Source organism: Mobula hypostoma, chromosome 1, assembly GCF_963921235.1.
Source record: "Mobula hypostoma chromosome 1, sMobHyp1.1, whole genome shotgun sequence".
Lineage (NCBI taxonomy): Eukaryota > Metazoa > Chordata > Chondrichthyes > Myliobatiformes > Myliobatidae > Mobula > Mobula hypostoma.
This window is the reverse complement of record NC_086097.1, coordinates 148,259,034-148,266,603: the sequence shown is the minus strand read 5'-3', so window position 1 is coordinate 148,266,603 and position 7,570 is coordinate 148,259,034. Positions and strand designations below refer to the sequence as shown.

The 7,570-nt window shown below is 37.7% G+C and overlaps 1 pseudogene; it reads right to left on the bottom strand.

Annotated features, from left to right (window-relative positions):
- Positions 1-1,236: 1,236 nt before the first annotated feature.
- LOC134346527 (RNA-binding protein 25-like) lies at positions 1,237-1,822 on the bottom strand (annotated as a pseudogene).
- Positions 1,823-7,570: the final 5,748 nt, after the last annotated feature.

Here is a 7,570-nt window from a genome sequence, read left to right as displayed (position 1 = left end):
ATTGATTCGATTATGGTTATTTTTGTTCTGTAGATTTATTGAGTATGCCCACAAGAATATGAATCTCAGAGCTGTATATGGTGACATATACTGTATATACTTTGATAATAAAAATTACCTTGAACTCTGAACTTTGAGATACTGAAAATGTATCCCATCCTGGAGAGTGAAATTTTGTGGAATCCATGTTACTGGTTCAAAACAAAACATGTATAAAAATAAGCAAATATGCAATTTACAGAACTTCAGCAGCCACTTTGTTTGCTGCCCAACTACAACAGTTTTGCTTTTCTCCTACCCAGCTTTCCAGATTTCTTGGGCAACTCATTACCAACAGGTAGGTATGATCTCTGATTCAAGATTACCCCCAATTACAATTTTTCATTTAGTATTACTTCATTCAGGTATAGGCTAGTTTTCATAATGCTTTAATTGCAGAAGTACTCATCCTACAGGAAGGAATCTGAGAGCCTTGCATGTGGTGATGAACTGAGGTGATATTTTGACCCATGTGCCTGTGATTAGTAATACAAATTGGTTGCTGAGCACAGGGCAAAACAAAAAGAACTTTATTGCCACACCACACCCAAGACACTGGGCGCGCCAGGCATGTCAGGAAGTATATTAACATAAAATATCAATAACATAATACAGCATCTGTTATGTTTTGTAACTTCAAAACGTGAAACTAATTCAAAGGACGACATGGCAGTCTGAAATGTGAGTCTACTCTCGTATTTACTTTAAGTGAAAGTATCATGTGGTAGTGTAATGTGGCAATGTGATGACTTATGCAATTGTCGTCTTTTTACATGTAACCTGTAATGAATTATTTAAATGAACAATAATGCTTAATCAAATGACATACATACAAGATTACTCAAATATTATGGAAATACTAAATACACAACACTCCTCCCTGTTTACAGTTGCTATAAACTCCAGCTCGATAGAGAATGCATCTCAATTATATACGCATTATACTATATAATACAGCTACTACTATACAGACATCCACAGCATAGTAAAATCTAAATTATCCCAATCAGGCCTAAAGATCTAATCCCTGTGGAGGACTTCATACTCTTCCTTCTTACAATGGAGGTCACTCTGCTTGGCAGGTGAGACTTGTGGCTGTGAATACAGTATCAGGTTCAGGGGCCTCCTCTGTGGTGGTTGTAGGAGTTGACTCTGAGACTGCAAGAAGTGGCTCTGACAGCTCTGAACACCTTTCTTTTCCTTCCTTTTTCTTCTCCTAGTTTGTGCATTTTGATCTTGGGAAGCTGAATTTAGTTCACTGGAGTATTCCCTTATTAATCCTTCTGTTGCTCCCTTTATAATTTGATCTCTCTTTTTGGTTTCCTCATCCACAATATCATCTGACAAATCCTCTATTTTCATATCTCCATTGACTCCTTTCTTTTTGCCTTCCATTCAGCCAGCTGGGCTTTGGTCTTTGCATCTACTAATAGAAGCAGCTTTTTGTCTCGCACTTGAAGTTCATGCAATAACCTTAATGCACACAGAGTAGATTCTGGTTCTTTTTACTCACAAAAGCTGAATGGTTGCATCTTTACTGAACCTCCTTGAACTCTTTTCCAACTTAAAACCAAGCCACATTTTGCAAGTAATTGCCTGATTAACATATCAGAAGCTTTCTCAGATATGTGACTACAAAGACTGCTGTAGTCAGACCACTGCTTTCGTCACTTTCACGATTTGTCTGAGCAGCATGGTCCTTCCTTAGTCCAATACGCTTTCCCACCAGAGGCTCAAAAGCTGGCACCAACACCCATTTGTACTCTGTTAGGGAGCAGTTCATGTCTACAGCATGGACATAATTGTGGCATCATCCAGTATTTTTCACTTTCAGTTGACTTTATTATAGGAAATATGGCATGGAAATGGTGGATGGATCTCCAATCAGGTTGTAGTTGTCTCAACCAGCCATACTCCCACAATGCTATCCGCCTGGTTTTAACCATTTACAAGCTCAATGTGGCCTGTTGGTTATTGTACTTGACCTTCACAAATGTCATGCCTACAAAAGTTTTCTTTTCTCTGATATAAGTTCTTAATAGAATATCCGCAGGTTTCAGTTCAGTATCTTTGAAATGCTGTTCAAACTTGTTTTATGGAATGACTGTAACAGCCAAACCAGTGTCCAATTCCATTATAACTAATTTGCTGTTTTATTTCAGGTATAAGCCATATTGCTTGTCTATTATTAGCTTTCATATTGTAAATCTCAAGGCTACACAGTCCTGTGTCACTCTCAGCATTATCAGATTTTTCATCAACAGTGTGCAGATCAGTGCTCTCTTTGAAGTTGCAACTGGACTTGTTAGCTTTTTCTCTTCCCTGTGCAGACCATTTATTTTCGTCTGCCCAACATGCTCTTTGCATATGTCCGACTTTATTGCATTTTCTTCAAGATTCACCTTTAAGCCTGCATTGGTCTGGTGTATGTGAACCCCTGCTACAATGGTAACACAATTTGTCCAACCAAGTCGTTTTCTGTTTAGACGTTGCAATTTTGTTCACAATCGCCTTCATTCCTAATGGTAACTCAGTTATTCTGTGTCTGCTGTTTCCATTAATAAAGCTATTTCAGCTGCTCTATTTTTAAATGTAAGTTGTGCTTTAATTAGGAGCCATTTTTGAGGGCTTTCATTTAAGATTTCACAAACTAAACAATCTCTCAGTGCTTCATTAAGCCCATTACCAAACTGACAAAGCTCAGACAATCTCTTCAATTCAGCCACAGACGCTGAATTGAACTCACCTTCTTTTTGATTCTGCCTATGAAGCCAAAGGTGTTCCACAATCAACAATGGCTTCAGTTCTAAATATTCCTGTGTTACTTTCACAATATCAGCAAAGCTCATTTCTGATGGTTCGGTTGGAGCAGTCAAACTTTGAAGCAATCTATACATCTCTAAACCCAATGTACTCAGCGAAATTGGTATTTGTTTCTCATTGACTATTTCATTTGCTTCAAAATACTGTTGAATTATCTCAGTATACATGAGCCAGTTATCCATTCTGTAATCAAATTCATCAATCATTCTTATGTAGCCAGCCATTTGTGATTTTTTAAAATGAATATTATTATCCGGTATTCACTGTTTACGAAGCTGTGAATTGTTGTTTTCCAGCTTATTTTTACATGATCAGGTCTTCCCTTATGTATATGCTGTTCTGTTTTTTTTAACTGAACTATCTCTGCACATGCTGCACTGTTTTTTACTCATCATTCCTCACTGCACTTTCTTTTAGTTCAAGTGTCTTGCTGTGCTTCAACAGGTAGGGAGCTGCCTCAGGTTCGTTTAAAAAGACCTCATCACCACTGTTAAGTTTTGCAACTTCAAAACATTAAAATAATTCAAAGGAAGAAATAGGGGTGTGAAATGTAAGTCTAACTTTGTGTTTATGCGAGATGCACAGATATCATGTGGTAGCATGATGACATATGCAATTCACACATTTTTACATATAACCCATAGTGAATTATTTAAACTAACAAGAATGCTTGATCAAATTTTATATATATATATATATATATACTTACACACACAAGATTACTCAGGTATTACTGAAATCTTAACTACACAACAGTATAACCAAAAGAAAGATTTAACAACGGTAGGAGCTGTTGTGCAATGCTTTACAGACCATGCAATACTGAGATCATGATCATGTTGCAGCAATCACTTGAAGCATGGAGTTTTCTATTTGTCTGATTTATTGTGTTGCATTAGACCTGTGTACACACATGTTAATGTCATAAGCCTGAATATCAAATACATCTTTGCATTTTTCACACCATCTTTCCTGACTTTGTTAGACTCATTTGGATACTGATTGTCTTCTCCTGGAATACTTATTGAAGGCATGTGTGTTATAAATTGGTTTTGCAAAAATTATTGCAACTGGCAGTATCCCTGTTGGTAAATGTAATGTTTATAAAATACAACCAACATTTTGTTACCATGAATTACTTTACCAGGAGCAGTGCTGATAACTTTCTTTAGTTTTGGATAAATAACCACACCACCATTGGCCAGGGAGACATGATTATCCTGCAGGTGAAACCTAAATAGGTTGTATACTTCCTTAATTTATCACCATTGACTGCAGTGTATTATCTCTGCTCACTGTATGCAATTCAAGTACAGTACTGCAAATATGCCCAATGAAATTTTAGGATGGCAGCTTTCGCAAGCATAGAACTAGCAACTTCCGCAACAAGTGATGCATTGTGGACATTGACAATAGCAAATAAATCGTCACCAAAGTAAACAAATCAACACTAAAGTTAATCCATGGCCTTTGGGCATCTACAATATTTGAATTAGCAAGTCTGACATTGTGGTACTTGACAGACTGGAATTCACCTTCAGATAAAGAATCACTTCTTGCAACCATCCACTTTCCCTTAACAATTATTCAAATTTGATGGCTTCTTTATGGATTTCATGAGCAATATCAGTAACAGATTCCATTTGTGACTGACAGCTAATCTCAATAGCATGGATTAAGAAGGCATAAAGGATACTTCCCTTCATTAGATGTAGTACAAGATTTTGCTTCCTGGATACTTTTGAGTGTGCCTTATGGATTTTGGGTTGCTGATCATGAAAATCACCATGAAATTTTCCTATCATGCACCAGTTTTTAAAATTGCCTATATTTATTATTTCAATTCAAAATTCAAGTCAGAGTTACTGATGCCAAGATTAAGGAAGGCATATTTGTTGGTCCACAAGTCAAACAGTTCATCAATGACAGGCAATTGGAAGAACTAGTGACACCGGAGAAAGTTGCATGGAAGGCATTCAAGGATGTTGTAAATTTTCTTGGCAAATATAGAACACTAAACAGCTGGTTGACAACATGCTTCAAGCATACAAAACTGTGAAGTGCAACATGTCACTAGATTCATTTTCTGCTTTCCCATTTAGACAGCTTCTCTGCAAATCTTGGTGCTGTCAGTGATGAGCATGGAGAGAGGTTTCACCAGGATATTGCAGTCATGGAGAAACGGTATCAGGGCAACTGGAATCCATCAATTGATGGCTGATTATTGTTGGACACTTAAGTGAGAAGCCTCAGACAATGAGTACAAATGAAAATCATCAACAAAACACTTTTAGCTAAGTTGAACTATTGCAAAGCATCACAATCGTTATGTAATTAAACACATTATATTCAATAAAAGTTAATTTCTTGTTTCTCCAACCTCCTACATGATGCAAGTAGTCTGAAATTATATTTTTGTCAGCTTCAAGTGGTCAATCATAAACAAATTAATTTCTGAGGAAGCAATGCTTTCGAAAAAAAATTGATGTCCAATGCTGTTAGAGCAGAGAGCTTATGGTATAATTTTATAAAATATTGGTTAGACCAGAGGCAGAGTGCTATGTAAATTTCTATTGCCACAATGGTAGCAGTGTAGCACAGCTTCGGAGCAGCATAGTGGGTCAGTTAGTAGGGCCTCTGCCTCACAGCACCAGAAACGTGGTTCTTGCTATTGCCTTTTGCCATGATTATTTGCGAATCATGTTGTATATCAACTTTGAGCTATTTTCATGCTTGGAATGTGATCATCCTCCATCTTGGCATCCCTGATGTCAAAATGCTTGATGCTAGCATTTGATATACACAAGATGATGCAGTGTCACTTACAGCCTGTATCATCTTGACATTCCATGACTTGATGGTTGATCTCTTTATGACTCATATAGCTGTAAACTAATATCTGACACTAAATTCTCAACATTCTGAAATCATTTCACATGTAAAATAACCTTCCCTTTTTTGTCCAAAAAATATTGAACCAAAGTTAATTGCCTTCGTGTTTTGTAATGTTCTGATATGTTGGCGGTCTACCAGTGTTCCTGTGTCAAAAGGCCATGAGTATATAATTAAGATTGACTTGACTGTGCACATGCACAGCTGTACATTTGAACTGGTTATTAAACTGAGACTTTCTCTATCTATTTGGGCCATAACTTTATTTAAGATTGTGTCACAACTACGGACTCTGCCGTGGAGTCTTGGCACGCTCACTGCAGCTGGTCGGCAATCACACTTGTGAGAATGCACATTCCGGCCAATTAGAGTTTATTTGTGGTTGTACTTAACTTCCTTTTCATTTCAGTTTTGTTGAGTCTTGACTGAAGCATAGCAATGGCAAAGTTCCCTGCTTACCTTAGTCAGCGTTCTGAGAAAGAAGTACAATTTAGACTGTTGCTATAAGGGAGCGACAATTAATTAGTATTAAATTACTGCTTTCAAGCCATAGCGACGACATTAGATTTTAGTTTGAGGGTTTTTGTTAGAGGCTCAGTTGGACGAGCGTTTATTATTTTCCTTTGGTTCTGTACAGATCTCATTAAAATTCAGTGAGCATTCATCCAGGTACTGTGTCTCTCCCTCTGCACTTGGGCAGTCACCAAACACTGTGTCAGATTGAACCTCAACCCTAACACAAACCTAACCATAATGTTGTGTGGGGTTATACTGTTTATGAAGGGCAGTGAGAGGGAAAAAATCAAGGGAACATGTAGAAGTGGTGAAATGCAAGACAGAGAACTAAAACCAGAAAGAGAATGCTGGAAATGTCTGTCAGACCAAGCGGCATTTGTGGAGAGAGAAAATTGAATAGAAACATAGAAACATAGAAAATAGGTGCAGGAGTAGGCCATTCGGCCCTTCGAGCCTGCACCGCCATTTATTATGATCATGGCGGATCATCCAACTCAGAACCCTGCCCCAGCCTTCCCTCCATACCCCCTGACCCCCGTAGCCACAAGGGCCATATCTAACTCCCTTAATGTTAGCCATCTGTAATTAATGTTACGGATGGCTAACCGCACAAGAGAGCTGCTCAATTCTTATTCAATTCTTTCAAATAGAGAAAGTGAGTTTCCTTGAATTGTTGAATTCAGTATTGGCTCCTGTACATTGGAGACTAAAAATTGGAATTCCTGATGTGAGTTGACAGTCACTGTTCTTGACATGAAAGCGGCAAAGCAGCATTTGACCAGCAGTGTTATAGGAAGTCAGAGTAAATTAGGTCAATGGGTAATGAGAGGAGTTATAGCTCAAACGATAAAAGATGTCAGATGATGTGGTAGGTCAATGATTACATCACTAGTACATCATTGTAGAGCAATATACCAGTTCAACATTATTCAAGGCTTTGCTTTATCAAGAGTTTCTTTAATCATAAGGGTAGAAATGGGTATACTGTATTTGCTAACAATTATTCCATTCCATACTAAAATTCTCTTCAAATGAAAATCAAAGAAACTGCAGACATTGGAAATACAATACAAAAATAGAAAATGCTGGCAAAACTCAGTCGGTCAGGCATCAGAGCAGTAACATGGACACCCTACAGAAGATACTAATGCTGTCTCTGCAAAAATCAGTGGAAGGATTATTGAACCAACATGAGCTCAAGAACTCAGTTGCAGAACTCAAGCCCCGAATGATAGTCACTTGGCTCTGTTGGGCTGGCCACACCATTCACACAGACAACATCAGGCTCCCAAAACAGTTA